Source organism: Galeopterus variegatus, unplaced genomic scaffold (genome assembly GCF_000696425.1).
Source record: "Galeopterus variegatus unplaced genomic scaffold, G_variegatus-3.0.2 Scaffold1486, whole genome shotgun sequence".
Classification (NCBI taxonomy): Eukaryota; Metazoa; Chordata; class Mammalia; order Dermoptera; family Cynocephalidae; genus Galeopterus; species Galeopterus variegatus.
In genome coordinates this window covers 70,883-88,321 of record NW_007727597.1, presented here as the reverse complement: position 1 = coordinate 88,321, position 17,439 = coordinate 70,883, and the positions used below count along the sequence as shown (strand labels likewise).

Below are 17,439 nucleotides of genomic sequence, written 5' to 3'. Positions count from 1 at the left end.
CTGCAGTGTATGTTAATAAAGAAGAAATTCTATAACAGGAACTGAACATCCTAGTTCCCACTCAAGAGTCCTAATGTCTATCCTACAGGCTTATTATGAAGGTTAGCAACAATGTGACATGAAGTACCAATAGGTTACTCGATAAATGGTACCCAAGGTTAATTTTACTACTAGAAAGCAACAAAATCAAAAGACTGAACCTGCCATGAAGCAACTGAAGATAGAGTGGCTCCTTTTCAACTAAGACATTATATTGTATGGAAACAACAATGTAAAGAACACAGTAACAAGCCCTAGAGAAGGAGCAAGCCAGTAAACAGCAAGTAAATCAGCTTACCAGCCAAAAGTAAATACCAAAGTGCCCACTCCTCCGGGGCAAACAAAGAAACACATAAAATGACATATCTATACCTATTGTTAAACAAAAATTATAGGAGGCCATTGTTTTGGACTAAGTTCCTGAACTACAACCCAAAAGACCAGAATAAAAATCAAAATTGAGTCACCCCTGCTAAGCTCCACATCACTTAGGCCGTGGTCTGACCTTCCAAGAAGTCGGGAGAAAGATAACAGCCAATTTCCCAAACAGGCCAGTTTAAATCTTCATTGGGTATGATAATGAAGTTCCCTCTGCTTTAACCCTTAAGCAAAAGAGATAGCCTGAACTAACCTGATGTCATTTTTCTATTGTTCGGTCTTCCTGTCCTCACCTTACAAGGAAAGTAACTCTGAAATGACCTATCTGATTTTTCTTTGTTTCTGCTTTTTCTCTTTTTTTTTCTTTTTTCTGCTTTAACCCTTAAGCAAAAGAGATAGCCTGAACTAACCTGATGTCATTTTTCTATTGTTCTGTCTTCCTGTCCTCACCTTACAAGGAAAGTAACTCTGAAATGACCTATCTGATTTTTCTTTGTTTCTGCTTTTTCTCTTTTTATTTCTTTTTTCTTTTTTTTTTTTTCTGTCTTATAAAATCAACCTCCTCTACTTGGCTCACTGAAACACTTATTCTATTTCATGGAATAAAGTGTTGCCCTATTCTAGAATTGCAATAAAGCCAATTGAGACCTTCAACTAAATTTGAAGTAATCTTGTTCTTTGACACTACCTACCTGAGGAGAAATCATATGGTTTCAGCCATCTGTCTGTATGCCCCCCTTGACTCTATGTCCTATGAAGGCAAAACCAAAAACTTCATATTGCCACACAATACAGGCACTCAACAAAAATTTGGTTAATAAATGGATGCTCATAGGATCTCAGGACTGAAAGTGTCATCTGACTCAATATTTCCAAGCCTGGCTTCACAGATTGCTCAATCTAAACTTCCAAGGTGGAGACTGAGAATTTTTGTACTTAAAATGATTCCCAGATGACTCTGATACTCAAGACTGAGAACCACCAACCTGAGTCCAGTGAATTGTCAGGGTCATTGTGAAGGGCATTCAGACAATTCATGGGGCTCACAATGACCCCGTCCAGAAGTAATCCAGCCTAGCCTATCACACCTGCAAGTACCTCTACTAGAAAAGTCCTTTCTGGGGCCGGCCCGGTGGCGCACTCGGTAGAGTGCGGCGTTTGGGAGCGCGGCGGCGCTCCCGCCGAGGGTTCGGATCCCATATAGAGACCGGTCCACTCACTGGTGGAGCACGGTGCGGGCGCGACACCGAGGGTTGCGATCCCGTTACCAGTCACGAAAAAAGACAAAAAGAAAAAAAAAAAAAAGAAAAGAAAAGTCCTTTCTGAGATTTAGTCAGGCTTCTCTACTATCTATTTACTCTTCTCGTCTTCTACCCCATGGGGCCTGAGAAGACAAAGTTAATCTCTCCTCTGTCCACAGGGTGAGTTACAGTAAAGTGAAAGACAAGGAAGGAGGTGGATCTAAAAGGACGAGAAAGATGTGGATAAAACTAGAATTCAGGGCTGGTTCTGCATCAAACAGGATAAAGTTAATCTCTCCTCTGTCCACAGGGTGAGTTACAGTAAAGTGAAAGACAAGGAAGGAGGGGGATCTAAAAGGACGAGAAAGATGTGGATAAAACTAGAATTCAGGGCTGGTTCTGCATCAAACAGGAAAAGGGAGACAAGACACTGATAAGAAGCTTGGTATGCAGGGAGAGGATAAGAATGATAAGCCTATATAGTTGGGAAGTAGAGAGAGCAGAGGCTCACCATATGAAGGCAGAGACATGGTCCTACAGAGGCCAAAGAAATCAGATAAACAGGAAAGGACAGACCCAACAGGAAGGTCCTAAAAGCAAGCAGAAAGTGTGAGTCGGATGTGGCAAAGCACTGGAGCCACTTTAGTTCCTCCAGGGTAGCACGCGTACCTAAGTGGTGTATTAGAAAAACAATCAGACAAGATGGCCTGAAGACTGGGGCAGCAGGAGTCAAGGTGGTCAGAAAGGAGACTGCTACAGCCATTTAGATATATCAGTCAAGGGTCTGCACTAAGGTGGTGGCAATAAAACTGAGGAAAAGTCGAAAACAAGCATCAATCAAAAGGGGAAAAGATGGCAAGGCTTTGTCACAGATCAGACCAAACGTACAAGAAAGGGAAGAACCAGAGGCGACATCTAAGAGGTATCTGAAAAATACAAGAAAGAAGCAGGAGTTAGGCAAGACAACTGTGCAATTATGTGCTGGGTGCATTTGTGGATTAGTGTCAAGAGTGGCTTTATTTTATGAATGCTTCAAAGTTCACTCCCTGATCCACAAATACACATGGTAGCTAGTGGTTATGCTATTTTCTCTGGTCCCAGCACAGGCTATAGTTTTTGTGTCAGCAGACAGGAAATATCTGGTTTTGAATCCGAAATCTCTAACATTATCACCAAAGTTAAAGTGCTTGCAAAAAATAAAATGTGCTTTGATAAAGCTAGGTGAAAGAAGTCAGGCACAAGATACCACAAATTGTGTGATCCCATTTATATGAAACATCCACATTAGGCAAATCTAGAAAGACAGAAAGTAAATTAGTGGTGGCCTAAGGCTGGGATCATGGAGGAGGGGTAGGGTTGGAGAGAAATGCGGAGTGACTGCAAATGGGTTTGGAGTTTCTTTTTGGAGTGATGAAAATGCTCTAAAATTTCTTATGAAGATGGTTGCATAATTCTGTGAATATACTAAAAATTACTGATTTGTATACTTTAAATGGGAGAACTGTATGATAAGTGAACTATAACTTAATAAAGTTGTTATAAAATAAACTTTAGGAGTACATAAATACTGTGACTTCAGATACTTCGAGAACATCTCCCCAGTAATAATGGCTCAGACTTGAGTTCAAATAAAAAGCCATCAGACAATTTGGAAAACCTTAAAGATATTTTAGAAAGACTAAATCAGTCAAGTTCCTTCTAGGGGGAAAAATTAAACACAAAAAAGACAGAGATTTAAACATATAGATCCCTTTAAAATTATTTCTTATAATTGACCTAAATTTTCTAATATTTACTTCAAAAGGAAAGACAAAGGTTTGAGATTTTTTTTCAACAATTATGTTAACTCATATTACAGTGGATACATATAATTCAGTATCTTAGAAGCTGAAATAAAATAATATACGGTAAGCCAATTCAATGAAAGGCAAAAGATTATATAACTTAATTACTGAACAGATGGGTAAAACTATTTTATAAATTTGAAGATGTGACAAAAACGCTAACATAGAGAGTTTCTCTTGCTTGAAAGATCCAAGAGAACTACCCAAATAATTCCTGCTTCTGCGATACCTACTGAAAACATAGTTCCTGCTTCCCTGATGCCTTCCTTCATTATGAAAGCCATTACACTACTCTCTATTCCACTTAACACCTTGAATAAATACATACTTGGCTAGTATCCCAACAACTGTCAGATACAATGGTTATACTCACTGCATGTGTCAGACCATCAAAACCAGAACACAGAACAGAGCTACTATGAGCACACACAGCACGTGCCCAATGGAATCCTGTTGACTGAGGATCATCGAGGACAGGAATGAAGCACAGTAACGTTTCTGCTCCACACTGCTTGAGGATGAGAAGAACCAAGAACCACCACCACATCTCTTGACTAAAGATGTTCCCAAAGGTACAACTAACTGTTGGGAAGGTATAGATTATAAGCAAATACCATGTTTCAAAGATAAAACTACTTACTACTACCTCTAAGGAAGAACATTTGATAAATTCAAAATACCACTGATCAAAATATAAGACTGATGCTTTCAACACCTTTACTTAGATCCTAAATAAATTTTAATTTAATAGGTTCTAATACATACTTAACACATTTCATCTGCCTATAAAAAAATTTAAAGTGATCAAAAAGCCGAGGAGTATATAAGTAGGTACTCTGAATCAAGAAACATGGAAAGTGGTCTCCGTAATAAATTTGACCTATTAGACAATCCCTATTAACTGATTCGAGTTATGGGAAGCCTAAAATAATAAAGAATCTGACAAAAGGAAGAGTCATGTTTCTACTACAATCTCCACCCACCTAAATAAAATTACTTTGGCCTGAAGCTATAGGGCAAGTCTGGTGACACTCTGAATCAAGAAACATGGAAAGTGGTCTCCGTAATAAATTTGACCTATTAGACAATCCCTGTTAACTGATTCGAGTTATGGGAAGCCTAAAATAATAAAGAATCTGACAAAAGAAAGAGTCATGTTTCTACTACAATCTCCACCCACCTAAATAAAATTACTTTGGCCTGAAGCTATAGGGCAAGTCTGGTGACACACTCTCATGTAGTGGTTCCAATGGCTCTACACAAAATGAAGCCCTCTAATACCCTAGAGGGAACCAAGACACAAAGTTCCCCCAGAAACTGCCCAGGAACCACGGGATGGACCAAAGAGAAAGCTTTCCCACCTACTGGCAAAGAAACCAGCCTTTTGAGGGCATATGCTTTCCACAAAACATTCTGGTCTACAAGCTAAATGGTTCAAAAGAGACCACAAAGAACAAAAGATGATAACCAGTCTACTTTCCAGAAATAATACCACTACTACAGGACACAGCTTTAGAAATTTTGATTTTTCTTCCTCATTTGATCTCAAGAATTCTGATAAGGGCAGATACTTTCCCCATTTCACAGATGAGAAAACTGAAGCTGATAAAAACTGACAGACCTGCCCAGCTGCCTACTTGATTTCTCCACCTGTATGTCAACTTTCATCTCAGACCCAACATGTACAAATCAACTCTATTTCCCCACCCAAACCTGCTCCTCCAGTCATCTGCATTTCAATAAATGGCACCTCCACTATTACAATTGCTTGGGCCAAAAACCTTGGTGTCATCCTCGACTACATTCTTTCTCCCACTCCACATCATCCCCCCCATCAGTAACTCATGTTAGCCCAACTTGAAATATGTCCAGAATCCAGCTACCTCTCATCACCTCTACAGCTGCTATCATGTTTCACCTACATTATCACTGGAAACCTCTAACATCTCCCTGTTTCCACCTTTGTGCCCCTCCCATTCTATTCTCTACACAACAGAGGTTTTTCCTGTCCTTTAAAAATATGTCAGTCTCCACACGTCAGTTGTCTGGAGATAGACTGGTAGACAAACAGATAGAAGGATGGATGAATGAATGAATAAAAATATGTCGGGATTAAAACTCTTTGTACAAAACCCTTCAGGGGCTTCCTATCTCACTCATAGCTGTTCACTGCTGTATTCCCAGGATGACAACAGTATCAGCCATCTACAACGTGCTCAATGCATACTGCTGGTTAGTAAATGAAGAGAAAAGCAGCCAAAATCACACAAATAGAATGTAGTCCAGGCCAGGACTAGAACAAATCTTCCAGCATTCTGTGGTAACAATGAGACCAGATTTGCAACAGTCAACAATCCACATGGGAGGAAATTCTTAAATTTTACTTTGCATAACTGAATCTTTTAATGTATGATCAACACCATGTTAAATTTCTAATAGCAAATTAAAATGAAAATATCACTTTATAAAGCCGTGAAATCTCACACTAGGTGCTCTGAATATTACGCATTTGGCAGCATGGGCAAATGTCAGCTTACTTATCACAGCGCTGATCCTCAGATCTTCAGCATGACTCTTCTACATTCAGTGATGTGATGTTATCTGAACACTGCTACCTGCATAAATGACCAAGGCTCCAAAAGATTCAAAATCAAGCACCAAGAAGGAGTGATAAGCATTTCTAAATTTCTCATTCTGGGACTATCCCAATCATCTGAAACAGGAATTGAGTTTATAGGGTGCTACCAGTAACAGCAGAAAGGTTAGATTCAGAACTGTCTACAACCAAAATTACAATGAAAACTCTCAGAGGTGAGTTTAAATGTTGATTGTTTTCATATCAGAATGAAACTAATGCTAAAATTATCCACCATTACGGAATTTTCTCACTAAAATTTTTAGAGTTAAAAACAAAAACTCTAAATTTCTCTCCAGTTCTTTCAAAAACATTTCTACTAAATCTGACTAAATCATAATAATAAATTCATAAAATTTTAACAGTAAGTCTTAAAGAAAACTTAACTCAACCCTCAACTTTCTCCCTTTTAAAAAGAAAAGATTACTTGGTATATAATAAGTGAACAATGAAGACTTGTTAAATGAACAAACAAAAAATAAATGAAGATCCAGAAAGGTTACATGACTTTTCCAAGATCCAACAATTAATAATAAAATCCAAGATTATCCAGAACTAGTTTTTTAGATTCTCTTGGAGGGGGCATGGGAAATCAAGATCTTGAAAACCCCACGTGGTTCCTGAGAAAAACTTTAACCAAAATGTATTAAAGCTAATTACTTTTAGTTCTCCTACTTAGAAAAGCACTTGATAAAATAAATTTTGCCAAGACATATCTCCTTAGAAACCAAAAGCAGTTGGCCAGAGTTTCTTTCTTTCTTTCTATAGGAAAGAATATTTAATAAAGGACTATTTTCACAATAAACAACTGCAATTATTTTGCATCAAGAGTAAAACAGGTGGCTTTCTCTGTCATCAAGCTGGGACGCTCTCCTCCTCCTGCCCTTGGACATCAAAACTCCAGGCTCTTCAGCAATGGGACTCCGGCACTTACACCAGCAGCCTGCCCCCGTTTCTCAGGCCTTTGGCCTCAGACTGAGGGTTACACCACAGCTTCCCTGGTTCTGAGGCTCTTAAGCAGTACTAAAGTTGCCATCTAATCTGCTGTTCTGGATCCAATCTCTCTCCTTCAATTCATCACATACAACCCAGCCAAAAAATAAAACAGGGCTTCAGCTAAGTATTCTACCTACATATGTGGCCCACTACTGTTCAATGAGCAAATATGGGAAATCAGAAACTACTGAATTGGAACAGGAAAGGCAATATAGTGTTAAGGAAAAAGAAAATCACAAATGACAGTTCTTATAATAACTGAACCAGTTGACAATGTTGAGATTATTACTAGAGGCTTTCATTATTAAAGACTTCCCTACATCACTATTATACAAGTGACACAGATAGTGGTGGGTATTAATACCCACTGAGGTACACATCCAATCTTCATGACAGTTCAAGGTCCATTGCATTTTTGAAGCTTTCCCAAGTCACTAGACTTGATGTTTGTGAAAGCTCTCTGTAAACCAGAAACGTTAAACACACAGCTCTTACTATACTGTTTACCAAATGATAGCCTCACATACATTTTGCTGTTTAAATCACCTTTATCTCATACTTTAACTGTGTCTAGTCCCCTCGAAAAAATTAAAAATTATTTAAATTGTTTTATGCCACTACTTTATTACTCAATAATTAGAACCACATAATTTAAAAGTAAGTGCCACTTACACTTCCTGATTGCAAAACATGTTACAGCGCTACAGTAATCAAAAAGGTATGGTACTGGCATAAAGACAGACAAAAAGACCGATGGAACAGAATAGACAGCCCAGCAATAAACAAATGCCTATATGGTCAAATGGTCTGCAACAAGGTTGCCAAGATCACTCAATAAGGAAAGGACAGTCCATTCAACAAATGGTGCTGGGAAAATGGGATATCTACATGCAAAAGAATAAAGATGGACCCTTATCTTATACCATACATAAAAATTAACTCAAAATGGATGACAGACTTAAATGTGAGACCCAAAACAATAAAACTTCTAGAAGAAAACATAAGGAAAAACTTCATGACATTGGACTTGGCAATGATTTTTTGGATATGACACTGAAACCACAGGTAACAAAAGCAAAAACAAATAAGGGTGACTACATCAAACTTAAAAACATTTGTGCATTAAAGGACATAATCAACAAAGTAAAAAGATAACCTATGGAATGGGAGAACAGAATATTGCAAATCATATATCTGATACGAGGTTAATATCCAAAATATATAAAAAAAACTCCTACAACTCAACAACAAAAAAATCAAATAACCTTATTTAAAACAGGCAAAGAACCTGAGTAGATATTTCTTCAAAGATAAAACACAGGACTGGCCAGTTAGCTCACTTGGTTAGAACATAGTACTGGTAACACCAAGTTTGTGGGTTCAGGTCCCTGTACCTGCCAGCCACACACACACAAAAAAAGATAATACACAAATGGCCAACAAGCATATGAAAAGATGCTCAACATCATTAATCATTAGAGAAATGCAAATGAAAGCTATAATGAGATATCACCTCATATCCATTAGAATCTCCACTATCAAAAAAACAGAAAATAAGTGTTGGTAAAGATGTGGAGAAGTTGGAACCCTTGTGAACTGTTGGTGGGACTGTTAAATGTTACAACGTCTATGGAAAACAGTATGGAGGTTACTCAAAAAATTAAAAATAGAACTACCATGTCATCCAGCAATCCCACTTCTTAGTATATATCCAAAAGAATTAAAAGCAGGGTCTTGAGGAGATATTTGCACACCTATGTTCATAGCAACAATAGTCACAACTGCCAAGAAATGGAAACATCCCAAACACCCATCCATGGACAAACGGAAAAACAAAATGTGGTATACACCTACAATGGAATATTATTCAGCCTTAAAAAAGAAGGAGATTCGGACGCATGCTACACGAATGAATCTTGAGGGCATCACGTTAAGTGAAATTAAGTCTGTCACAAAAAGACAAATACTACATGATTCCACTTATATGAGGTATCTAAAGTAGTCAAATTCATAGAAACAGAAAGTAAAATGATGGTTCCCAGGGAATGGGGAGAAGAGGAAATGGAGAGCTGTTTAATGCACACAGAGTTGCAAATTTGCAAGATGGAAAAGTCCTGGAGATCTGCTTCACAACAATGTGAATATATTTAACACTACTGAACCATATACTTAAAAATGATAAAGACGGTAAATTTTATGTTTTTTTTACCACAATTTTTTTTTAAAAAGTCAAGGGCCAACATACAATTACCAAACTGAATCTACATGTTCTACCTCCATTTCAGGAGTCCAAGCAGCCAGCCTGACCCTTTCGGGTGTTGGCAGTCATTTCGAGAGTTCTTCGAAGTTGCCTCTTTTAATGAACGAGACTCTGCGGCGGACTCGGGCTCTCCTTTTCACTCACCCAAAATGCAGTTTCTATAATCTGTAGTCAGCTGCTTTCTGATTTAAGCCCACTCTTTATTTACCTTACTGTCAAGCACACATCATCTAAAAATTATAGAAAAGCCACTGCGTTGTCAACTGGGTGAGAAGCATAACAGAATCAACTACTGAACTTCTTCAAACCACTCATCTACCTTGATAACTAGCGCATACTACCTCACAGAAAAGCCCCAGAGTCCACTGTGATTCTGCACCCTCTCTATCCAGGCACTCACTGCTGTCCCAAATACACATCCTACCCAAACCAATGAAAACCACCATTTTAAAACACTACCTGGAAAATGGCCTTCAGAACAATCCCACCAAAAGCGATTATTAGGCTAAGGTTCTTGAACTTTTAATAAGCCTTTTCTGTGACACCTGTAGCACTCCATAACCTATCCTGTGTACCTACAGAAACATTATTTTGTTATGCAACTATTATACCTTGTTTCCTATTATAAAGGATCAGCGCTAAGGTCCTAATTTAAGAAATAAAATAACACTGAGACTCTTGGAAGAATCACAGGCGTTTCTCAGACTGTAAAAGAGGCAAGGGTTAGGAACCACATTCAGGCTTCTGAACACATTCTGAGCTAGGAGTCAAACCCCATCCCACCCCCAACCACACACACACACACCATTCTCTTTACGCATGAAATACCAGCTACTGAGAAGTGAAACTCTGGCAAAGTATGCTGGCAGAACCTTCTGAGGTCTTCAGTAGAGCAGCCAGAAGTATGGTTAGGGAAGGAGGAGTTAAATCAACTACACACTAACCCTCATTTCAAGGGTCAGAACATATGTTTGTGAAAAGTCTTCCAAAGACAAGCAGCATGGTTCAGACAAGTCACAGCCCTGTGCTTCTTGCAAGAATATGAGAAAATACGGACTTTCCATTTTTTTCCTAGGTACACACAGGTAAAACAAGCAATAAAAGTTAGTCAAACTTGGTGATGATTTTAGAATATCCTAATTCTATTAATTAATTTATTATTATATATCCTACAGGCACTTCCTGTAAGTAGACTCTCTTCCTGAAGGCAGGGGCTACAACAGTCCAGTTATCAGCTGCTTCTCAGAGAGCATCAAGAACTGAAAAGAATCTCATAAACACAAATGGTCAATCAACACTGGGAAGATGATTTTAGAATATCCTAATTCTATTAATTAATTTATTATTATATATCCTACAGGCACTTCCTGTAAGTAGACTCTCTTCCTGAAGGCAGGGGCTACAACAGTCCAGTTATCAGCTGCTTCTCAGAGAGCATCAAGAACTGAAAAGAATCTCATAAACACAAATGGTCAATCAACACTGGGAACTAGAGACTATTAAAGGAAATGCAAGGAGCTCACAATATGTCAAACTAGAATTCTTTCTAGACAAATAATTTAGAATACAAAAAAAATAAATAACAGAAAGAAAATAATACAGGGATCAAAGTAAGAGACACTCATCATAGTCAAGTCTTGGTTATAGGAACATGATCATTTAGCACATAGCTCTTTTCTATTTATTTCTCTAAGCTTTCTTCTGAGTGGTTCAGAACTCATTATAAAAGGAAGCAAGAGGCTGAACCACAAAAACAATCAATATCTACACCTGTTCATAGCTTTGGTAAAAGGCTTTATGGAAAAAAGTAGAAAAAGAGAAGAGGAATAACCAAAATTAACATTCCTGTCTGTGAAATACATTTAACCTAGACCTGCCCTGAGAGAGGAGAGGGAAAAAAAAGAATCCAATGGCAGCCATGGCTGGAGGTCATGTCTGCTCAAGTTGCCTTTGCCTGACCCTGTGTTTGTGCAAGCCAACAATTCTACCGCTCCAAGCCAGCATTCCCCCACAACAACCATACGTTCTCCTGCCTCTCCTGAATTGGAAAAAGGGAAATCTAACATTATGTAATTGCCTGTTTCCCACAATTTAAAGTTAGGCATACTACAATGCTAATTAGAGGGAGGACTTAGTAAAACATGACAAGTAACAAATTAGAAATCTACAGGCTGAAAATTCTCATCCCAGATCTTCGCAAGCAGAGAAATGGCTTCGCCTGACTTTGTAGCACACCCACCAACACACGGCAAGGATCCCCTGACATCCCTCTCAATCATTTTGGTGTCATCTCTCTAGATCTTTAAGGAAATACTCATGTTCTCTTTGCGACCAGGATTATCTTACTCTCTCCAAGTTAGAATAAAAGGAGAAAATGGGGCCGGCCCATGGCTCACTCGGGAGAGTGCGGTGCTGATAACACCAAGGCCACAGGTTCGGATCCCTATATAGGAATGGCCAGTTGGCTCACTTGGGAGAACGTGTTGCTGACAACACCAAGTCAGGGGTTAAGATCCCCTTACCTGACATCTTTAAAAAAAAAACATGAAAAAGACACGGAGGAACCTTAAAACCCAACTGCTAAGTGAATGAAGCCAATCTGAAAAGGCTACATACTGAAAGATTCCAAGGATATGACATTCTGGAAAAGGCAAAACTATACAGAAAGTAAAAGTATCAGTGGTTGCAGGAGGCAAGGTAAACAGGTGAAGCACAGGGGAATTTTAAGTCAGTAAAACTATTCTGCATGATACTGTAATGGTGGATACATGACATTATGTATTTGGCAAAAAAAAAAAAAAACTTTATGGTTTACAAAGTACTTTCATACATATACTCTCAATTTTTGTAGCAAAGCTGTGAAGCAAGTTTTGTGCCCATCTCTGCAGAAAAAAAAGACAATCAAATTCAGAAAGAGGCTCAACTATTTTAAACTCTCATAGCCAGAAAATGTCACAGCAGGCATTTGAAAACCCAGACCTTCTGAGGAGAAAGAATACAGCAATGCTTATCCCTCCCTGGAAGAGGGAGAGCCCCTCACCTAAAGGGCAGTTGCCCAACTTAACAGGACTATTTCTTCTTGCTAGTTCAGATTACTCCAGTGGAAGGTAGGGTGGTGCTATACAAATCAGTCATGTTTTCAACAGGAAGTTCCTACAACATTTTGTTTCATGTGCAATTATCTCTCCATCTGACTGACCCTCCACCCCTGACCCTCTGGTAACTCTTACAGTAGCTGAGAGTATAGTTTTAAAAGTTCCAGGAACGGGCCGGCCCGGTGGCGCACTGCTATAGTGCGCCGATTGGGAAGCGCGGTGGCGCTCCTGCCGAGGGTTCGGATCCCACATACAGCCCGGTATGGGCGCGACACTGAGGGTTGTGATCCGTTGCCGGTCATGAAAAAAGACAAAAAGAAAAAAAAAAAGTTCCAGGAACAAGGTAGGTCCAACTACTTTCTTTTTAAAAGGAAAGAAAAAGGTGAACAAAAATAGAGTTTTGCTTTTCTAAGGGGCATACAAGTATACTATGCTCTGAGTTAATAAAAATTTCTTTTAAAAAAAAAGTCAGGATGCTGGCCAGTTACCTCAGTTGGTTACCATACAGTGTTATAACACTAAGGTCAAAGGTTTGGATCCCTGCACTGGCCAGCTACAGGGCATGGTGCGGGGGGGAGGGTGATGGTCAGGATGTACCATTAAATTTAACTAACTCATAATTTCTTTGTACATAAGTTTATAATTTAAGTAACTCCAAAGTTTAGTTACCAAACACTACATCAATGCTGTTTTCATAGCTATTCAAACTTACTATACGTTGTTTGTTTTTCTAAATTTTGCTTCTCTTTATTTCATTCATTTAATAAACACTGAACACTTCCTTAAGTCCTTGGGCAGGAAGTGTAGTAAACAAATTTTAACATAACAGACACTAAGGTAGGGGGGAAAAAAGGCGGGGAACAAAGGAATACAGATAAATCCTGAAACCTGCCTTCCAATCACTGCCTGCTATGGGTAGAATGGGTCCCTCAAAAGTTTAAATGTTAGAAACTTGATCCCCTCTGTAATGGTGTTAAGAGGGTGAGAAATCAGATTATGATATTTGAAAGGTGGGAACTTTGAGAGATGATTGGATCGTGAGGACTGTTCATGGAGTAATGAGTTATCATGGGTGCGGACTAGAGGTTTTATAAGGAGCACATGAGGTACCTTGTAGACTTCCCACCCAAAAGGCGGCCCTCATCAGATGTACCCCTTGGTTCACGGACTTCTCAGCCTCCAAAGCTATAAGAAACAATTTCATATCTTTATAATGACCCAGTTTCAGGTATTCTGTTATAAGCAACAAACGGACTGATATACCGCCTGATCAATAAATAGTTCTATAATCTTAAACAAGTCACTTTAACTTTCTGGGCCTCAGCTTCCTCTTCTATAAAATAGGGAAGATGGGCCAAATGATTCATGCTCAAAACCCATCCTAGTTTCAACAATCCATGAATCTGCTCATCAAAAAAGAAAATGTAATTGCAAATAAGACTTTATGGTTGGGCTGGCCTGTGGCTCACTTGGGAGACTGTGGTGTTGACAACACCAAGTCAAAGGTTAGGATCCCCTTACCAGTATCTTTTTAGGAAAAAAAAAAAAAAAAAAAAAAAAAAAAAAAAAAAAAAAAAAAAAAAAACTTTATGGTTTACAAAGTACTTTCATACATATACTCTCAATTTTTGTAGCAAAGCTGTGAAGCAAGTTTTGTGCCCATCTCTGCAGAAAAAAAAGACAATCAAATTCAGAAAGAGGCTCAACTATTTTAAACTCTCATAGCCAGAAAATGTCACAGCAGGCATTTGAAAACCCAGACCTTCTGAGGACAATACTGGTCTACATTATTTCAAAATTTTTAAGTTAAAATTCAAAAATAATTGCCAGCTATGCAAAACCTTTATGGAAGCATCAGGGCATCATAACACCAAACCAGGAAAGGTTACTACAAATGGACCCACTGTAAGTTCCATGAGTCCAGAAATACCCTTTTGCTCTCCACTGTAATCACAGAAACCAACAGCGCACCTCCCAGATAGTGGCACTCAATAAATACTGCTTGACTCACCACAAATTTCAAAAGGTTAGGAATCTAGTAATGTCATGGAAAAAAATTTTTTCTGAATTTATTTTGAGATTTGAAGTTCTGTGGTTTGAGCCAAACGGGAAGAAAGAAGTATGTTCTATCAGAGCTCTATCCCTTTATTTATGGGGATGAGTCTTATTTGTCTTCCTCAGAGAAATTCCAACTTGGTCAGTGAACCAAAAGGTTCAAATCTGAGATTTGAAAATTTTCCTGATATTCATATTTCCTTTGTGCACTGACATGGACCAACAGAAATGATAATACAACAGTGAGAACTGATAAGAGGCACATAATAATGTTATTGTTAATCACTACAAACTTTCCATTATATGGGACAAACTCAGAGAATCTGTACTCTTACACCATTTCAGCTCTCTTCATGCTCCTGTTTCACAGGTCAAAGAGATTTTTTTTTAAAAAAGACAGTCATTTATTAAAAAATTCAAACTGCAACCTAAGACAGAACATATATACATCTCAATTCAGTCAACCAAAATCCCCCAAAGTTTACAAAACTGCTACTCTCAAGCAATCCTCAATCTATAACTTCAACAAAGTTACCAAATGTTTTTTAAAAGTTGTTAAAAAATCAAGGTGGGGGGACTACACCAAAACTACACACATAATTCAAAGCAAAGGCAAAGTAAAAACAAAAGCAGGAAATACTAGTGAAAGGATAGTCAAAAGAAAAGTTAAATAAATCTTTTTTTTTTTTTTTTGTCTCGGCCCCCAAAAGTTAAATAAATCTTAATATAAAATTTCAGTGAGGCTCTTTAGAATCATTACCAAGAATTCTAGTCAACCTCGCCACAGAATCCTACAACAAAATCACAACTATCACTACCTGCCACTTCAGATCTAAAAAGTTCACTGCAGGGTCAGCCCATGGCTCACTCGGGAGAGTGCGGTGCTGATAACACCAAGGCCCCGGGTTCGGATCCCATATAGGGATGGCCGGTTTGCTCGCCAGCTGAGCGTGGTGCTGACAACACCAAGTCAAGGGTTAAGATCCCCTTACCCAAAAAAATAATAATAAAAAAATAAAAAGTTCACTGCACCAGAATTGTAACTTCAAACCCAAGGAACAGCAGGAACTGCAGAGAAGCTAACAACAGCAACACCTACTGACTGTCTTGAACCACTTGCCAAACTTGTTCTCTCTGTCAACTGGAGAAATCTATTGAATATCAACTTCAAAAGTCCTTTATTTAAGTGTTAATGAGATAGGAAAATAAATTGTCAGTGACATAAAACCATTCATCCCCCAAAATCTCTTATTTTGCCCCTAACCATTTATGTGCAAACCATCACCCAAGTCATTTTAAATGCATTGTTAATTGTTAATGCCTTAGCATAAATAATTTATTCCATGGGAAAAATGTTTTTATATTAATATTCTAGTTAATAACAGGGATGTCATCTAATAGTTGGACACATCAGTGACCATAAACTGCTTTACTTAAAGCTGTTAGCTGAGACTACTGCTATTACTACTGTTCTATATTATCCCATCATTTTTTTTTCATACTAGTAAAGGTAGCTTAATTGCAGCTTTCAAAAAATGGAAAAGGAAAAAGGGAAAGTCTTTAAATGAGGATTACAGAGAAAATTAATAGTGTTACTTAACTAACTGCAGAGAACGATTTTTAGGACTTAACCTTGTACTTTTCCAAAAGACTCAGAGAATCTATGCCTTGGAAGAATACTCCATATGAGCAAGCAGGAGAAAGTTGACACTTAACTCCCACAGAGTACCAGTATAAAAACAATGGCTTTAAGAGTGTGAGTCACAGTTTCAACATGAAAGGTTTACTTTATAAAGGAAACGCCAACCCCAGTTCATCCAGATAGACCTGGAACCTGATGAAAGTCGACACCTTTACTCTGAAATTTGCATCGCACCACTGGCTCCAGTTTAGAAATATAATCGTTTAGCAGGTAGTATGAATTTCAGTGAATGCTGCCTCTAAACTACCCTGCATAAAATCTACAATGTAAGTCCAGTCCAGAAGCCATCAATCCCCAAATGCTTCCCTTCGAAAACGAATGCCAACACTTCAGTGAACATGTTCCTTGAAAGTGAACCATTCCCTGTGTCTGTTTTCCAAAAGATGAACCCCGATGAAATTTCAACCTGCCCAACACGATTACCTGTCCACCTAGAAATGCCGTGGAGCAATTTAAGAGCCTCGCAAATTTCCTTTAAGGTCCGGAGAAGTTGGAAACAGATGGGGCGAAGGAGGAAAAGTACTTTACGCAACACACTCACGCCTCCCCAGCCCTCTCGCGGTTTACTAGGTCCAAGGAAAGCAGGTTAGAGCATCCCAGAATTTCACTCCCCCAAGATTAACCACCCTCAGGCACCGAGCTTCTCTTTTCCCTTTCCCACGATTAAACCTCTCGGCCTGTCCCCTCCGGCACAGCCTGCAAAGCGCTCACCCAGGTGACCGAAGGGGAAGGGTCGCCCGGTGGAGACGGAGCAGCGGGGTGGGCACAGCCACTCGGACCGGTTCTCGGGTCTCCCGGCCTCTCGCAGAGGCTCCTACCCCCGTGGCTGTGCAGATTCGGATTCTGAGGTGCGTGCGCGCGCGCGCCCCGGGCGCGGAGGGGCCCGGACTCGCCCCCACACGGCTGCGCTATTAGCACGCCACCGAATCGGAAATCAAACTTTAACCGTCCTCCCGATGTTCTGCTCCGGGCCCGGGACCCGAACCCCGGCCAGAAACCCGGCAGGAGGATGCCAGCCATCCTGCACCCCCGCCCCGGGCCGCGGGGGCCACTTACCGCTCGCCCGGCCTCCCGGTGCCGCCGCGCATCCGGGGCGCGTCCGCCGCGCTCTCCCTGGGGAGAAAGAGAAACCGTGTGGACGGCCGGCGCGCGCTCACTCGCCGCTGCCTCTGCGGAGAACGGCAGGCGGCGAGG

General features: G+C 39.5%; 1 protein-coding gene across 2 annotated transcripts in view; it reads right to left on the bottom strand.

The window, feature by feature from the left end:
- The window catches only part of SIPA1L1 (signal-induced proliferation-associated 1 like 1), a 313,419-nt gene extending 296,071 nt beyond the window's left edge, over positions 1-17,348 (bottom strand). The window contains exon 1 of one of the 2 annotated variants that reach the window (XM_008577308.1): positions 17,302-17,348. The gene's annotated coding sequence lies outside the window, so the exon portion shown is untranslated. Of the gene's footprint in view, positions 1-16,956; positions 16,987-17,301 lie in introns of those variants that run through there. The other variant, XM_008577309.1, reaches the window with a different exon arrangement.
- Positions 17,349-17,439: the final 91 nt, after the last annotated feature.